The sequence below is a fragment of the Echinops telfairi genome, unplaced genomic scaffold, assembly GCF_000313985.2.
Source record: "Echinops telfairi isolate 266 unplaced genomic scaffold, ASM31398v2 ScPeMD7_443;HRSCAF=831, whole genome shotgun sequence".
Lineage (NCBI taxonomy): Eukaryota > Metazoa > Chordata > Mammalia > Afrosoricida > Tenrecidae > Echinops > Echinops telfairi.
In genome coordinates this window covers 52,790,637-52,810,360 of record NW_022104341.1, presented here as the reverse complement: position 1 = coordinate 52,810,360, position 19,724 = coordinate 52,790,637, and the positions used below count along the sequence as shown (strand labels likewise).

The window sequence follows — 19,724 nt, the reverse complement described above, 5'->3', positions numbered from 1 at the left end:
TTTTACAAATAATTCACAATAGGGGTCATCTTTACAATACCCATTGAGAATATTGCATAGATGTAGAAATCAGTAATGGCTTGCTGGTTTGCAAATGCTATAATCTTTGCTTCTGAAAATGTAACATGTTTCATAAAAAAGCTGTATGCTACTTGAAGTACGGATTTACTAAATTGTTCATGTTTTCCACACTAATTCCTTTTAAGTGTTAAACGTCACTTTGAAAATATGGCATGCTGACCCTCTTTTTATCCAGAGATGCAATTAAAAATAATGACCTAAGTATTCAAGTAGTTGAGAATGTTGGCATATGACCCTGAGGCTATTCATTTGACCTTCTTTTGTGTATTGCAGGCAGGCAGTTTGTTTTTAAATGGATGGCATGCTTAACATCTGCAGTCATGTCATTTTCCCCCTGACAATTAGTGAGATACAGAATGAGAAAACTTTTATCAAGAGAGATTCCAACTAGGCCGCTACCCACAGATCAATAACATTGAGTGTTTCTGTAATGTAAGTATGCTCACAATCCATCTTTGAGGATTAAGGAAAGGATTAGTTTATATAAACAGGTGTTTTATTTCATGAATAGACAAAAGATGAAAAAAATGCACTGTGGCTCTTCATAAAATTTCTGTAGGGTTGGGAATGATTTACAGGTGTAAATAATCAAAAGGGAGACTAGTTAAGTATTCCATAATCTTTTTTTTTAGTATTCCATAATCTTATTCCCCTGTAATGGATTATAGATTGAAACACTTCTTCTATGTCAATTTGTCTTTTCTGACCATATGGATTAAAAAAAACAAAAAAGAAAACCATTGCCATGTTGTCCACACTATAGGCCACACTAAAAGTGCGCCATAGAGTTACTAAGGCTGCAAATCCCTATGGAAGCCTATCTTTCTCCAATGACATGGCTGGTGCATTCAAACAGCTGAGTTTTGGTTTGCAGCCACGTGCTTTAACCACTGCACCAACAGGACTTCTTAAATTATGTGGTCACTTTATATTTTTGTAACATCTTGTCCTTTGCAATATCATGTTTTAAATATTCAATTCTTTCTTTATTGCTTTTTGCTCTTTAAATGATTGTACTACTTTCCAGTGTTCATTGTTTTTACGGAGGGATGAGCCCATCATTCTGTGATTATTCTGTGCGTAGGCGCTATGGTGGCATAGTGGGCTCTGCTACCCCGCTAACTGCAGGGAAGCGGTTGGGAATCATGAGCAACTCTGAAGGAGAGAGATGATGCTTTACTCCCGTGGAGAGTTAGTCTCAGAACCCCGGGGACCGGACTCCCCTGTCGTGTAGACTCACTGTGAATCAGAGTTCACTCGTTGGCAGTGAGTTTTTAAGTGTATGATGATTTATTTGTTTATCTAATTTTGGTTTTGTGAGTTTTAGCTTTGAAATATTTTTCTTTTAAGAGTTTGGCTGTTATATGACAAAGTAAAGATGTGTTTGTTGATCCTACTTAGGGCTCATTGAACTCCGGAGCTCTGCATACTAATGTTTGTTTGTTTTTTATACTAATGTTTTGCATCAAATTTGGAAAGTTTTCTCCAATTATTATTTAAAATATGTTTTTTTTGTATTCAACTTTTAGTGCTTTTAATTGGCTCTTCTTTATGTTTGCTACAACCATTACATGTATGTTCGTGTGCGTCATGTGGTTCTGTGGTTCTGAGGGTCTGTTCATTTTTTCTTCCATTATTTTCCTCTTTATTCTTCACATTGAATAATTGATATGGGTCCTTTTTCTAGTCACGGATTCTTTTGTCTGCCATCTGAAAACGTTTCATCCTCTTACAGCATTATCTTGAAGTCCAGAATGATATTACCTCAATTATGTTTCAATGCAGATGCGCTTTCATTGTGTGTGTGTGTGTGTGTGTGTATTGTGATTTGGGGAGAAAATTTACACCGAAACTTGGTTTTCCATTTAAAATTCATTTGTTTCATGGCACTGCCTGCAACCTCACAGGGTGACAGCGTTTGTCTCACGTCCTCCTTGGGTTTGCCTTTCCATCAAAAACAAAGCAAAAGAAACAAACAAAAAACCTTTGTATTGTGAATTAGTGAAGGTTTACAAAGCAGCTCATCATTTTCACGTGCAACAATCATATGCATCTTGTTTCAATCCGCACCTTGCCGTCCCCTCATTTCCTCCCTATGTTTCCTGTTCCCACTAACCCTTCTTTCCTACTCTGGGGTAGATATTCTTAAATAAAGTTTTTTAGAACACCTTCACTTAATCTGAAAATGCTCCTCTCCCAAGCCCTAAAGACTCGATAAACCCCATGGAAGAACAGGTGTCAGAAAACAGCTACCAATATTTTTTGTTCAAATTGAGGGAAAATGAGAGGCACACCGAAATCAAGAGGTTTTAGAAATTCTGAAACTCTGCTTCCCAAATAATGGAAGTTTCTTGACTCACTTCTCAGACCTACTTAAAACAAACAAAACAAACTCACTGCCACTGAGTCCATACTGATTCATAATGACCCTACAGGGCAGGGTAGAACTACACCTGTGAATTCCCAAGGCTGTAACTGCTCAGGAGAGTAGAAAGCCCTGTCTCTCCCTCAGAGCGCCTGGGGTTTCAAACTGTTGACCTTTCACATCGCACCCAAACTTGTAACCACTCTGCTACCAAGGCTCCTTTCAATCCTCCTATTCCCAGAATCAATTCTTTAAGTATCTTGGCTCAGCAATCTATTCTTTGAGGTCTGTGTTCCAAGTAATAATTGGAGCTGTGTGATATTTCATCATTTCTCAGCCTGCTTATTAGTAGTAGAATTTGTGGGGTCAAAATCTCTTTAGTTTTGTCCTGTATCTGTCTCTGTAGTGAGTAATTGGTGGTTTTGTATAAATATAATTCGTTAAGAAGTGGTGAATATTTCCTATGGATCTTATTTGGATTAATATCATTGAGCACAATACACACCCAAACCTCTATTTGGTCTTCTACTGAGATTGCTAAGGGCACCCCCCTTATGTTCTTTAGAATTTCAGTTGTCTAACTCTATGGTTCTTGGGTCCTTCCTTATATCTTTCTGAGAATTTAAGAAAGTATTTTACAGTAATATTTTTTACTCAATCTTTAAGCCATTTTTTCCCCTCTCATGAGCGGGTCCTGGATTTGATCAGTGCTTGCTAGTTTCTTCATGTTACATTACCCTGCATCTGGACTAACACCCATATATAGCAATCGACTTGATGGCAGTAGGTTTTTATTATCTAGAAAGGGTGAAAATGTTCAAATATATTGTCATATCTTTTTTATCATTTCTTATCTCTCTCTTCTGACATTTTACTATTAGCATGAAGAAACTATTTAGCACATAACACTCCCTCCCCCACCTTAAACTCTTTAAGCTCGATCATCTAGCTTCATGTTCGTGCAGGCAACAACATCGGTAAACTTTCTGCCATTACGTATAGGAAAAACTTGTCTTCTCATTCCCCGCACTCTTTATAAGCCTGTTCAAAGTCGTCTTGCAGCAAGATTATACTTACACTAACATTTGTGAAAGCCTTCCACTTTCTAGTCTCTGCTGAGCACCCAAATTACTATTGGTTATCTAGGGCGAGGTAATACATGTTCCATTGTTTAGAAGCTAAAAAACAACAACAGAAAATTCTACTGACACTGTTGGATTTTTAGTCAAAATTGACTCAATTCACATTGGGAGATAATATTTAAATAACTTTTGAGGCAGCTGGATTACTTTTAGTTATGAATTCCAATTGTGTTTTGTTTTTTTCAGATATGCTTTTCTGAAAGATGTTCATAGACTACAAGTAAGTTTATACTTTTTTAATAAGGAAGTTGTAGAACACAGGAGGTTTGGTTGTACCTGATTTATAACTGCAAATTAACTTTTTTTTTAATTAGAGAGTTGTCTACTTGGTTAACATTAATATTATATAACTTGTTTATCGAACCTTATTTATAATTACTTGATAAATGAATGAAAGTTAATAAAGACTATTTACTAAAAACTATTCTGTTGTTTGCTAAAGGGAATAACAAAAGTTCAATATACATTTGCAATTTTGAACTTTTAGAGTCATGGATGAGGATCCAAGTGGGACAGCAGGGGGAGGAAATCCCTTAGAAACTTCTTGAGATTTTCAGAAAGATAAATGATGTGTCACTAATCTAATTTAATTAAATTTATGATCATAACTCACCCCTTTGAAGAGTTAGTAAAATCCTTTTCTTTTGTATGTTTCCTCACAGCTGAAATGCAGTACAATACAATGAATAAGAACAATAGATAGTTTCCACTAATCTCATCTGCAACTCCATCTGATCGAATGGGAAGATTTTAATTAAAGCTGGACTTTTCTCAAAAGGAAAAAAACCCTTTTCTCAAAAGGAAAAAAAACCCTACTTTGACAAACCATAATTAAGTTGATTTTATCAAAGTGTATAGGTCATACTTCATTTTTATTGTCTTTGATTCTTTGGGTGATATATTTTTACCTTGAATATTCTCATTTGCCTATTCATAACAAACTATGGTTCATTTTCTGCTATCCTACAGTACATATTATTCACAGATGTTAGTGATTACCTATTTAGGAATGCTTAGTGCTATGCCATGTTTAGAAAATTTGGGAACCTTTCTTGCCTAATTTACAATGCTCATTGTAGTCATACCAGAAAATATGAAAAGATTTCTTGTAAGCTGCATCTGCCACAAAATGTCTCAAATATCTGTACACAAACGTCACTGCACTGTTTAAATTTATGTTTTCTTCAGTAAAATTTTTAAAATAATAGCTTATAATTATACCCTCTTCACTGGATTTACTTGAGAACATTCATTCCAAATCATAATAATGTATGTTTGCAATTGGAGTTATCTGAGAGTTTGATGTATAAATACAGAAGACATTTTTACATGAATGCGTTTTGCATGTATTTATGCGTAGCATGCAGTGGCATGTTCTTCTAGACTAACGATGCAATTGGTTCAACTGATGATGAACTAATTAAAGCAGCTTTGTCCCAAAGATACAGGCACATGAAACAATGTTTTCTAGTGATGCAAATCATAGTGCTCTCTATAATTACGTGGCTGTGTCGTGGGTCTATAATCCTTAGTTTCACAAAGTAAATTGCAGTTGTTTGCCCATTTTCTTCTTACATTCCTATGCTCTTTAAAAAAGCTTTATACAAAACTTCTAAGACAATTTTTCTTATTTCAGGAATTTTCATTTTTTATTATCTAAATTATTTTTACACTTACAAAATATGTAGATAAAAACCAATACATATGTACATATTGGGGATTTCAAAATATTTATGAAAAATGGAATTTAAAGATACTGGAATTTTTTCACAAACTATTGAAATGCCCTCATCCTGCCCCAATTTGGTTCCTCCGAGTTCACTATGGTCCTAAATGTTGCCTGTGAGGTGCCTTCCACCTCAGTGATATTGGGAGGAGTCCAGTGGCACAGGGCATGTTGAGATAGTTCTAAGAAAATGAAGGATATGTCATTGCATTTAGTCCTCTCACAACTAAAAAGGAGGCATAATGTCTGGCAGGCCTCTTTGGATTTTGGAGGTAACACATCCCTCATTTGGATGTGCTATGCTGACCCATTTTCAAATGACTCTAAAAGATGCTATTTTGATTGGGCTCCAGACCAAGAGAAGGCTCCAAGCCATTTCAGGCTGCTGTGTAATCTGATCTGCCAGTTGGGCCGTATGATGCAGCTGATTGAATGGTGCCAGAAGTGTCAGCGGCAGAGAGAGATGCTCTTTGGCATCTTTGGCAGGCCTCCATTGGTGACTCGTAGAGCAGACCCTTAGGATTTTTGCTGTCATCCTCTGTGGACAACTACACTCCTTTTGAGAAATGGCTTTGGCCTGTTCCTGGGCCTCAGTGAGGCTAAGAGTGAATGCCTCACTGTGGGGCTCTCGATCACCATGGGGCTTGGGCTGCCTACCATGACCTAGGGATTTTCTGACTTACGGAGGCATTAAGTTGAATGTGCCCAGCAGCACTCCATCATTCAATAGCAGTGGTATATAGAAGATCAGGTAAAGCAGAGAATGAAGGTAGAAGTAAGATTCATGAAGAAGTGGATCAACGACGATGATCTCCTCTCCTATCACAGTACCATCCTTCTCCCAGTCTGCACTTAAGATCTGCTGGGGCCTTATGAGTGGTTGAGACTTATAATCAGTTGAGAAGGAAAGACTCATGTTTGGTTTACGCATAGTTCCCGATAATATACAGGTACACTTGAAAGTGTATAGCGGTAGCGCTAGGGCCCCTTTCTGGGACCTCCCTGAAGGACAGCAGTAAAGGGGAACCCTCCCAGTGAGTTGTACACCTGGTTGTTCATTGTGCTTAGAAGGAAAGATATCTAGATATGTGATTGTTTATGGATTCATGGACTGTGGCCAATGGTTTGGTTAGATGCTCTGGGATTTGGGAGGAGCATGGGTGGAAATTTGGTAACAAGTAATTGTGCAGAAGAAGTGTGTGGATAGACCTCTAATTGGGTAAAACATAGTATACCTGTGTCTTCTGTGAAAGCTCACCAAAGGGTTATGTCTACAGAGGAGAATTTAACAATCAAGTGGAGAGGAACATGGAAAGTAGTCATCTTCTTTCCCAGTCATTCCTGTGATTGCCAAATTGGCCATGGGGTCAGGGATGGAGGCAATGTGTGCCCTCAGGATCATGGATTTCTGGTCATCAAGGCTGACTTGGACTTTGCTACTGCACAGTGTACAATCTGCTAGCATCAGAGACAAATACAAAATCAGTGATATGGAACCATTCCTTGAGAAGGTCAGAAACCTGACAGCAGGTGGATTACATAAGACCACTTAAATCATGGAAAGTTCAGCATTTTGTTCTCACTTGAATAACCACTTGCTCAATACAGAGCTGCCTTACTTGCATGCAATGCTTCTGCCAAACTACCATGCATAGGTTTACAGAATGCCCTGTCCACTGGCATCCCACACGGCATGACCTTGGATCAAAGAACTTACTTAACAACAATTGAACTATGGAAATAAGTTCATGCTTATAGAATTCATTAGTCTCACAATGTTCCCTATCATTCTGAGACATTTCCCCCAGAACATGGCTTGATAGAATGATGTAATGGCCTTTTAGGATATCAATTGTGACACCAACTAGGTGGTAATATCTTGCGGGGTTGGGATAATGTTCTTCCAGAAGCTTAATTTGCTCTAAGCCAGTATCCAATATATAGTGCTACTTCTCCAAAAGCTAGGATTCCTGGGTTAAGGACCAAGAGGTGGAAATGGGAGTGGCACCATTCACTATTACTCCCAGTGACCCACTAGCAATACTGTTGCCACCTATTACTGTGAACCTCTGCTCCTCAGGTCTAGAAGTCTTAAGTCCAAAGGGAGGAATATTTCCACCTGAATATACAAACCTGATTCCATTAAACTTGAATGTAAAGAATGTCTTCCAGCCATTTGGCCAACTCTTGTCTCTGGATCAACAAAGAATGGAGCTATTGTGTTCAGTGGTGTGGGTAATTATGATCACTAAAGGGAAATTAAATTGCTATTACATAATGGAGCCAAAGAAGTGTATGTCCGGAAAATGGCTATTGGGGGTCAATAGGGAAGCTAACAGGTTACCACAGTCAGGATCATAAAACATTAAGGATAAAGTCTTTAGTCCATAACAGTGCCTCTCCTCCACCAGCAGCCAGGTTTCTTTCGGGCCTTCGGCCTCTCTACTCCCTGGGTCCTTGGTCTCGGCCTCCATGGTTCATGATGCCCGCTCCCTGCTCTGCCTCACAACCTCATAGTTGTGTTGCTGTTCATCTGCTCTGTCTCATGGTCTTTTTGCCTTGGCCTATGGTCTTGGGCTGACCTCTTGACTCTGTTCCATTGTCTCCGATGCCTCAGGTTTTAGCCTCTACCACATGAGGCAGGGATCTTCAATGTACTTTGCTGATGGCTCTTCTTCCTTGATGGTCCCGGAATTCTCTCTCTTAGAGCCAGGAGAATGACAACTAAATTTACTAATCCCCTCTTTAATCTTTTAGACTGATCTATTTTACAAAGTATTGATGATCTGCTAGTTGATGGAATCGGTCATTTCAATCATATTGCGTAGGGAGACATCAGTCATCTGGCTATAGCATTAGAGTACAGTAATTCATGATCAGACCCTATTCCTTATTTCTATGTTAGAAACAGGCCAAATTGGATAGTTAGTTGGAGAAGCAGTGGGAATAATCATCCCCTTTCTAATGAAGTCTTGTCGGATGGCTTTTAATTCTTGAATGTCCTGTTTTAATTTATATTGGTTTGTATCAATTATTTTATCTGGGGAAAGGGTCCATGGAGTCCCATTTTATCAAGTCAATTGTAAGTGCCAAAGACTTAATTTAATTTTAATTTATTGCTCATTGGGTCAGAACATCCAGGACCACTGTGGGATATTTTAGAAAAATGAACAGTGGGATCTCAGAGCCAGCCGGCCACGTGCGACGATGGCGGCCACCCCTGCCTCCTTGGCGCCGTTGGTAACCTGTCTGTACGACGTGCAGGCTTCTTAACTTCGGGGACTTCGTGCTGAAAAGCGACTGTCCTCCCCAGTCTACATTGACCTGCGGGGCATGGTTTCTCTGCCGCGTCTCCTGAGTCAGGTCGCAGATATTTTATTTCAAACTGCCAGAAATGCAAAGATCAGTTTTGACACTGTATGTGGAGTGCCTTACACAGCTTTGCCAATGGCCACGGTTCTCTGTTCAACCAACCGAATTCCAATGCTTATTAGAAGGAAATCAAAAAAGGACTATGGGACTAACCGTCTTGTGGAAAGAGCCGTGAATCCAGGAGAAACCTGTTTGATCATCGAGGACGTCGTCACCAGCGGCTCCAGTGTTTTGGAAACCGTTGAGGTTCTTCAGAAGGAGGGCCTCAACGTCACGGATGTCATAGTACTCCTGGACAGAGAGCAGGGGGGCAAGAGATGTTGGCGGTGCATAGGATTCGTCTCCACGCCGTGTGCACCTTGTCCAAAATGTTGGCGATCCTTGAGCAGCAGCAGAAGCTGGACGCTGAGATGGTGGTACGAGTGAAGAGATTCATTCAGGAGGATGTGTTTGTGCCTGCTGGTGCTGGCAGTGCGCCCCCTTCGGTACCGACAGCAGCCAGAGAACTCAGCATCTCAGCGGGGCTTCTCTGGTTACTGCAGAAGAAGGAGACCGACCTCTGTCTGTCTGCCGGTGTCTCCGAGGCCAGGGAGCGGCTACAGCTTGCTGATGCCTTAGGACCCAGCATCTGCCTGCTCAAGACTCACGTGGATATTCTGAACGACTTCACTCTGGATGTGATGAAAGAGTTGACAGCTCTGGCAAGGCGTCATGAGTTTTTAATATTTGAGGACCGGAAATTTGCAGATATTGGCAACACAGTAAAAAAGCAATACGAAGCTGGTGTCTTTCAAAGCGCTTCCTGGGCAGATCCAGTAACTGTGAATGCAGTGCCAGGCTCAGGAGTGGCGAAAGGCCTGGGAGAGGAGCGCCGCGGGCTCCTTAGCCACGGGGGACTACACAGACGCGGTGGTTAAAGTGGCCAAGGAGCATTCTGAGTTTGTGGTGGGCTTTATTTCTGGCACCCGAGTGAGCACCAAACCAGAATTCCTTCAATTGACTCCAGGAGTTCAATTACAAACAGGAGGGGATAAACTTGGCCAGCAATACAACAGCCCACAAGAAGTTATGGGCACAGGAGGTTGCGGCATCATCCTGTGGGCTGAGGCATCCTGTCAGCTGCGGATCGCCTGGAAGCAGCCGAGGTGGACAGGAAAGCCGCGTGGGAAGCTTATTTGAGTAGACTTGGTGTGTGAGTGCTTTCCATGCCCTTGAAGATACTGGGCGCCCCAAGATGCACTCTCTTGCAACGAGCAGCATTTAACACTGCTTGGGTCTTCCTCCACACTTGCAGGAAGGGTTTGGGCATTATCAGGGTCGAAGGGAAACACCAGGTGATTTGTCATACTGGATTGTTGTAATAAATTCATTTTCTAGCTTAAAAAAAAAAGAAAACTGAGCAGTATGACTTCAGAGAATTTATAAAAGGCAATATTTCCACTGGCTAAGCTGATGGGTGAAAGAACGATGGGGCATTTTACTCCCATTAAGAGTTACAGGTAGAAAACTCAAAGGGAAAGTTCTACCCTGCCGTACAGGGTCACTTTGGGTCTACTGAAACTCGACGGCAATGAGTTTGAAGTTGAGACACAACTTTTTGTCTTCCATTTTATGCCTGGTGACTTTCCTACAATTAGAGGAAATCTGTAATTAGGTTGATATTATATAACGGAGGGCAAGAAGAGTATATCTGGAATTCAGGAAATTCCTTAGATTGTCTTTTTGTACTGCCATGCTGAGAAAATGGCACATAGGGACATAATCCCTATGTCATGGGATTATAGAAAAGTTACTGGATATAAAATAGACATAAATCTAGTTTAAATTTAGTGTTGCTCACAAGCTTTCAAGACCCTAGTCACTACTCAGCAAAGTAGGATGTAAACCATTGATTTGTGGACTAGGTTGTGACAATTAATCTTATTTTAGCAGTAACTTATTCTCTCAATGATTTCTTTATTGCTAAGCTTTCATAACTTTCACACTGTGTCTGCTACTATACTGTTAATGTTTTGGTCAGATACCAAGTTGGTTCCAACCCATGACGACACTGCGCACAACAGAACAAAAACACTGCCCCATCTTGTGACATCCTCAAAATGTTGCTGCAAATACTGCGCCGATCTTGTAATTGAGAGGCTTCCTCTCATTCTCCCCCCTCTACTCTTCCAAGCATGACGTTCTTCTCCAGTGACTGTTCTCTCCTGACGACATGTTCGAAGTATGTAAGGGAAAGGCTCATCTTCAGTCCCTCTAAGGAGCACTCTGGCTGTACTTCCTCCATGGCAGATCGATTTGTCCTTTTGGCAGTCCATGGTGCTGTCAATATTCTTCCCCATCACCACAATTCAAATGAATCAATTATCCTCGGTCTTCCTAATTCATTGCCCACCTTTCACATGCATAAAAGGCAACTGAAAATACCATGGCTTGGTTTAGATGCAACCTCCTCCCCAGAGTAACATCCTGCCTTTTCAACACTCTAGAGATCCAATGCAGGTTCTGCACTACTGTGATCACGGATATTTTTGCAGAACATATAAAATGCATATCTAGAAATATATTCATAGGTGTAATTCCATGCCTGTAATCCCATTGCCTTTGCACCCTCTTCAGTTGGAATGTTTATCTATGAATGTACTCACAGATTATTGTTTACAGTGAATTTATATACAATAGTATTTACTTTTGTTGACTTTAACTCTTGCGCTCCTCCTAGTGACTTTGTTTTGATCATTTTTGTGCTGATCATTATTGAATATTGCCTTTCCCTTCACCCTTTTGTTAGTGATTTATACTCCCACTCCCCCCTGTAATCTTCCAAGAGTGATTTTTAATATCTATAAATCTTTTCTTAACGTTTTATATTAGTGGTCACATAACATGCGGTATTTATCTCTTATAGGATATATCTCTTATAGGAGATATATTTTGAGTGAGATTGCTGGATCATTCGAGGAGGTAACACTCCACTCCCAATGGTAAAAAGCTCCTCTGGGCAGAGATTTTATAGTACACATGTTTCCCGCTAGACAAGCATCCAGAAACTCACTCTGAGTTAGTGCACCCAGTGGCATCACTTAGAAGGTTCTCTCTGATCACAGTGAATTTTTTCATAAAAGTGGTTTCACTCAAATCTTGTTTTTTTGTGATGGCTGATTTTTCAAAAATCATTTTATTTGGGGCTCGTACAACTCTCATCACAATCCATACGTCCATCCATTGTGTCAAGCACATTCGTACATTTGTTGCCCTCCTCATCATTCTCACAACATTTGCTTTCTCCTTGAGCCAATGGAAGATGCCATCATTATCTTGCCAAAAAAAAAAAAAAATCAAAGACCAGGATGACACTCATTTGTTTCTTAGATGTGAGAGTAATAGTGCATTTGGAGTTCGTTCCACCAGGTCTGACTGTTAATCAAGTTTTCCATTTCATGGTTATGAAAAGATTGCATAAGAATGTGTGACAAATAAAGGCCTAATTTGTTGCAGGTGGCGGACTGCTTTTGCCACCACGACAATGTATCTGCTCACACAGCCATCTCAGTGCACCAGTATTGGGGGGAAAAAAACCAAGCCTCTTTTCCTCCACACACTTTATTCACCTGACCTCGCTCCCTGTGACTTCTTTATGGTTCTGTGAATGAAGAGGGACATGAACGGCCATTGATCTTATGACATAGGAGAGATGAAGAAAAATATGAGGATGGTGCTGGCAGCCATCCAAACAGAGTAGTTAGAAAAATGTTTCCAAGAATGAAATGGCAGATTTGACAGACATATTAAGTGTAATGGAGAGTACTTCAAAGGTGATAAGGTTGTTATGTAAAAAAAATTAAATACATATCTTTGAAAAAAAATCCGTTTTGGGGGGTACCCCCTCATATGCTGTGTTAAGATAGGTTCTCTAGAGAAGAAAAAACAGTGACTCTTCTGTGGGCATATATCTATCAAATAATGGCTTAGTTGTAGAAGTGGTTAAGTCCACCCTGTTTCAAATCCATGGGTTAGATGTAAACTAAAAGCTTCTCTTGACTCTGATTGCTATAGGGACTGGCCAGAAAGCAGGAATATGAAACAGGAAGATCACCGACTGGTTGATGCCAAGTGGAATGAATCTGAGATCAGGCAAATGAATCTAAGGTTGGTAGTATGCCGATGATACCTGGGCTATGTTGTTGTTGTTAGGTGCCATGAAGTTGGTTCCAACCCATAGTGACCCTATGCACAACAGAATGAAACACTGACTTGTCTTGCACCATTCTCACATTTGTTCCTATTGCTGAGCCCATGATTGCCTGGGACAGGAAGGCAATACAATATGAGGTCCACATAAGGTCCACAGAAGAGATGGAAGGCCACAGAAGAGATGCAGGATTCAAATCCAGCAGTGGAGGTCACCTGGCTTCCACACACTATCAGTCTATTAAGAGTAGGCCACATCTTGAATTAAACCACCCTCCATGGTATCATCAATACGGTGACATCAAGACTGTGATGAACCTACAGAAACAACAAATAGAATAAGGGTTCCTGGGGGTGCAGTGGGGGAGGGGGTAAAGGGTTGCTGATATCACGGAGTTCAAGAAGAAAGAAAATGTTTTGAAATTGATTATGGTAGCAATTGTACAATACTGCTTGATGTGACTGAACTATGGAATGCTATGATATCTGTATTAGCTCTCAATAAAATGGATTAAAAAATAAAAAGACTGTTCATTTCCCTACCGATGGACTTTGAGTCTCCACTCTGCACTCACCCACCTTTACAATGATATGATTTTTTGTTCTTTGATGCTTGATACCTGATCCCTTCAACAGCTGTGGTCACACAGGCTGGTGTGTTTCTTCCATGTGGGCTTTGTTGCTTCTGAGCTAGATGGCCACTTTTTAACTTCAAGCTTTTAAGACCCCAGATGCTATATCTTTTGATAGCCGGGCACCATCAGCTTTCTTCACCACATTTGCTTATTCACCAGCTTTGTCTTCAGTGATCATATCAGGAAGGTGGGCACCCACCGATCTGACAAAACTATAATAATTTATGAATTATGAAGGGTTCATGGGGGGTGGAGAGAGTGGGAAAAATGATGAGCCAATATTAAGGGCTCAAGTAGAAGGCAACTGTTTGGAGAATGATGAGGGCAACAAATGTATATATGTGCTTGACACAATGGATGTATGTATGGATTGTGGTAAGAATTGTACGAGCCCCAAATAATTTTTAAAAATAAAAGAAAAATAAAAAGACTGTGGCCAGCTTAACTGCTGTTTCATAGAAGATTCCATCATAGAATTGACTCAACTATGTCAGCTTATATCAGGGGAAGAACCTTGGCCCACCCTAGTTGACATTAAAACCTATCTATGACATGTGGTATTCTGTCCATTTTATGTTTCTCAGTCCAAAAGGCTTTAAATCAGTATTATCAGTGTTAGCGACTATTCCCCAGGGCTAAGTCAAGGACTGTGTGACAAAGATGTATGAGAAGCAGGATGAGGGATTGGTAGAGACATTAACAGAGGATTTTTGTTTGATCCTAATAAGCCATTCCACCACTTGTCTGTCAGTTTGTCATATTGTAGTGGCTTGTGTGTTACTGTGATGCTGGGTGGGTCTTGAATCTTGGCTGAAAACATAGAATACCAGAAAGCTGTATACTTTTGTTTTATTCACTGTGCCAGGGCATTTGACTGTTTGGATCATACAAATATGGATAACCTTGAGAAAAATGAGAATTCCAGAGCGCTTCATTGTGCTTATGTGCAACTTATACATGGCTGAAGAGGCAGTTGTATGAATAGAAAAAGGGAATACAGCATGGATTAAATCAGGAGAGGTGTGTGCCATGGTTATATTCCTTCACCTTACTTATGCAATCTGTATGTTGAGCATATCATGAGAGAAGTTGAATTATATGAAGAAGAGTGTGGCATCAGAATAGAAAGAAGGCTTATTAACAACCTGAGATATGCAGATGACACAAGCTTGGTTGCTGAAGGTGAGTAGGATCTGAAGCACTTGCTGGGGAATTATAAGTATCCTTCAGTATGGATTACAACTCAATGTACAGGAGACTAAAATTCCTCAAAACTGGATCAATAGGCAACATCATGATAAATGAGAAAAGGTGGAAGCTGTCAAATAGTTTCTCTTGCTTGGATCCACAATCAATGTTCATGAAAGCAACAATCAAGAGATCAAAAGATCTGTTGCATTAGTTATATGTGCTTCACAAGTCCTCTTTAGAGTCCTGAGAATCATGGCTGTTACTTTGAGGATTAACATGAGCCTAGCCAGAACCATGGTATTTTCAATTACCTCATATGTATGTGAAAGTTGGACATTGACTAATGAAGACTTAAGAAGAATTGGTGCATTTGAAGTGTGGTGCTGGTGACCAATATTGAAAGTACTACAGACTGCTAAAAGGACAAATCAGTCTTGGAAGAACTATGGACAGAGAGCTCCTTAGAGGTAAAGATGGGGAGACTTTATCTTCCATCCTTTGGACATGTTGTCAAGAGAAACCAATCCCTGAAGAAGGATGTCATGTTTGTTAAAATAGAGGGGCAGTAAGCTTAGGATGACCCCCTAGGAATTGGATTGACATAGCAACCGCAACAATGGGCGCAGGCATAGGAACTATTGTGAGCATGGCACAGTATGGGCAGTGTTCCACTGTGTTGTGCATAAGGTTGCTATGGGTTGGAACGGACTCTATGGCTTCTAGCAACAATAAGGGGCCATTAGGAGCAAGTCTGGTGATGTCTGCAGTTAGAAGCCACTCGCTACTCCACAGGAGGGAAAATGAGACTCGTCACTTACGTAAAGTTATAGTCTAAGAAACCCGCAGTGCAGTTCTACTCTGTCCTACATGAGTCAGAATTCACACAAAGACAGTGAGTTGCAGTAATTATCATGATGATGATGATTAGAGTTTAGTGTGCTGTTTTTTTTAGAGTGTGATTTCCACATGGTCTATTACCACTTGATATGTGCCATCCCCTGACAGCCCCTGCAAGGACAGGATATCCTTTTTCCTCTGCACACTCTGCAGAAAGGTAGCAATGTCTGCTTTAGACACACACTCCGTGGTCACAGAGAGCTTCTCACGCGAGTGCCAGGCATGGCTCATGCTGGGAGCCCCCTGGCTCTTCAGTAAATTCTCACTCTTGGCGACCTTATGTGCCAAAGGACAGTTCTCTTGGGTTTTCTTGACTGTCATCTTTATGTAAGCATGTTTCCAGAGCTTTTTCCCATGCCTCCATTGAGTGACTTTGAATGTCCAATCTTTATTAGTAAAGTGCAGACTGTACCACCTGCACATCTCATGCAGAAGAGAAACAGGTCACTGAGTCTGGTACACAGAGGTAGATCTAGTTTGGGAATTACTACCTGCGATCACTTTAAGGAGGCAGGAGTTATCCTAGTTATCAGAAGTTTTAATATAGGTTAATTAAATCTAAACAGTTGCTCCAAATTTTATTCCTATATTGAGATCTGATATGCCACATTCACATAAAAAAGATGGGAGAAAGTATCTTGCTCAAGCTGGTCCAAACTAGTTTGAGAAAGCAAGGGAAGGAGTTTGGGGGAAATGTGAGATATGGCATGGAGAATGGTTCTTTGAAAATTCATAGAGAAGAGCTTTTGCCAGAAACATGCATGGTGTGGATTTTCATTGGTAATCAAGAGGGGAACTTCTGGCTTTCTAATCAGTTTGCCAGTGGAGGACAGTTAAGTCAGAGAGAATTGTGAGGATTAAACACTGGCAACAATTTAACATTTAAAAAAGATGGAGTCATTTTCTTTAATAGAGATGCTTTTACCACCTAATAACTTCTTCTTTTGAAAAATATTTATAATAATCTTCCTTTTTCTCTATCTTTTCCTCTTATTTATTTATTTTTATTTCTCCTGCTAGAGATCAGTGATTTCTTGGGTTTGTACAGTTGCTGTTTTATCAGTTCAGCAGCAACTCTCATTTAAATATCATCTCTCTGTCTCATTCGCTTTCCTATGATTCTGAAACTCAAATTTTACATGCATTAGACCTTCTTCCTCCTTACTCTCATCTCCATGTCTTTAAACCTATCTTTCTTATTTTCAAATCTTGCTATTCATGCGTTGTCCATACTGTCATGTTTTCAAATCCAGTTAGTGATTCTTCAATTGTATCCATTTTCCTGTGAAATCCAGGGAACTTTCCATTGCAGCAATTAGAATTTCCATTTGTGGAATTTTATCATGACTTTTTATTATACTCCCACTGCCTATTTTGTTATTTCTATCCCTTTCATTTATTCAGTCTGCAGAGTAGAGTACTGGAACTCTTTCTCTGTGACTGCCATTGCCGCTAACCAAGAGTACCTTGTTTCTCTGTCATATTTGAGCTTATTTTATATTTATGTAAATGTAAAATTTTATTATGCTTCTGGAAGTTTATTCATGCAAACTTTTGAGATGTAAGGTGAAGATACATTTCTCTAGGGCGAATTAGAAGATTTTTTCAGGAGGAATCTAGGATCGCTGTCTGGGGTTACTAAATTAAATTCTTCACTTGAGACCTGCCTTGGAAGTAGTAACTGTTGAGTACGATATTTTCTCTTCTCAATTCAGTTTTTCAATTCAAACAACTTAGAATATACTTTAGGACCCTAATTTAGTTTCTAAAATGTTATTGTGGTAATATACACATATTTTTAAAAGTATTTACAGTGTAATCACGTTTAAATTTAAGACAAATGGCATTAATTAGATGCAGCGTGTTGTGCAGCATCACTGCCATTCATTACCAACATTTTTCATCAAGCCAAACAGGAACTTATTCCTTGTCAATAATAGCTCTTCCTTCTCCCCCCGCCCCTCCCCGCCACACTCCACACTCCCACTCCTCAATTCCTGGAAACCACTAACAAATTGTGGTTACTGTGCATTCACCTAGTCTAAATATTTCGTATAAGTAGAATCATGCAATATCTATCTTTTTTTAAGGGTTCTGAATTTGGGGATCTATAATGCTCAACTGGGGATCTTATTAAATTATAAATTCCAATTCAGTATTTCTGTGGTAGAAATGTACATTCTGAGCTGCTTGTAGTTCTGCTTCTGTTTCTAACATCTTATTCAGTATTGTTTCCAAATTTTATTCATGCAGTATCGTATATCAGAATATCATCTCTATTTCTGACTGGACAGTATCCCATTGTATGTATCTATTATATTTTATTCATCCATCTGTTCACAGGCACTTAGGCTGTTTCTACTTTGGGGACCTGTGAAAAAGGTGTTGCGATGATGACTATTGGAGCCCAGCAGTTGTTCTCAAAGTGGGTGATACTGCCCAAGGGGGCTGCTGGAACAAACCATGGGCACAGAGGCTACAAAAGCAGATACCTACTCTTTATCCCGGATTATGGGCTACAGTACTTTTTTTTTTTTTTTCCTAGTTTCAGGGGCCGCTAAATAAATTTTTTCCTGAAGAGGGAGCAGTAGGTCAAATAAGTCCAGAAACTTACGGTATACAAGTATCTGTCTGTCTGAGTTCAGGTTTTAACTCTTGTTATACGTAGGTATGGAATTGCTGGGTCAGCTGGCAATAGGTGCTTAACTTTTGAACAATTACCAAACTGTTTCCGACAAGGACTACCCAATTTCACCTTCCCACCAACAATGCATGAGCGTTCCCATTCTCCACATCCTGTTGAATGCTGGTTCTTTTCCATTTTTTCTGATGACAGTCATCCGAGTGGAGAGAACATGTATGTCTTTGCAGTTTTCATAGTCATTACATTTTTAGCTGCTAACCAAAGGTCAAACCCGGGAGATACCTAGTGGGAGAAAGATGAGGCTGTCTATATAAAGATGTAAAGTGTTGGAAAATCTATGGGGCAGTTATTCTTTGTCATGTAGAGTTATTACAGAGTCACTATTTGGAATCTACTCAATTGGCAATGGGTTCATGAACTGACAATGAGTTAATGAATTGGCAATGGGTTAATGACTTAATGGATTAATGCATCGTGCCTGTTCTCATGTACTTACTGAACATTTGTATTGGTCTTTATAGATCTAGTGTATTTCTTAATTGTATTCTTTAGCTTTAGAGGGTACAGGTGGACACAGCATATTTCAAACCTCCAGACAAGATACATTTACAAATATTGCCCATCCTGCTCCATCTAGTGGCACAGACCAGACTCCACCAGAAGGTCAGTGGTGGGAATAGGGTACATGTGAATAAAAACAACGCTTTTGAGTCTTTGATCTGCCACCTTTTTCTTAACCTCACTTGTTTAGCAGCTGTACCTCTTTGGTTTCTAGAAATTCTGAAATTATCTACTCTGACAGCTTCTGCTTATTACCTTATTAATGATTTTTTCTTTGGTGTTTGATGAGGGCATGGGGCCTTACAGCTGCTTACACTTCTAGCTCCCTCTGCTTTCCCCTTTTTGTCCATTCCTATGCTGCGTCTTTAATCCTCTGGGGCCCACCTTCAGGGGCTGTCCTCTCTCAAACTCCCTATTGTAACAGGCAGGCCCATAAGCTGGGGGCTTGTCATCATGTCCATTGAGGCACTGCAAATCAAATCTCAAATGCACAGTGTTCATCAAACGATCAAATGAAATCAAGGTAAGCACTTGGCAAGCTTATCTTGGTTCCCTCCTTCACTTAAGGTTTGGTATAATTAGTCTTTATGTTCCTATAGGAGTGTCCGCACAATTAAGCAGATGTGTTTGATGCAGACTTTTGGCTATTTTTGTAGTAGTGGAATATTCAGCCAATGTATTTTACATTTTATTTTTGCATGCATCGTCATAACTATTTGCAGATCTTATAAACAGCATCAACAGGTCATTTGTGAGTGAATAAAAATGTGCTTTTTAAGACACCATATTAGAAACTATTCCTGAGAAAAGAAAAGAACCTGCAACTCTAAATTTCTGGAAAATGGATTCTTACATTCAGGTGAGTATATTGACTGAGGTATATATATTAATTGTCTTTCTTATATTTAAACATACTTTTCCT

At 39.8% G+C, this 19,724-nt stretch overlaps 1 pseudogene; it reads left to right on the top strand.

Moving 5' to 3' along the window:
- Window positions 1-8,521: 8,521 nt before the first annotated feature.
- LOC101663676 lies at window positions 8,522-9,882 on the top strand (annotated as a pseudogene).
- Window positions 9,883-19,724: the final 9,842 nt, after the last annotated feature.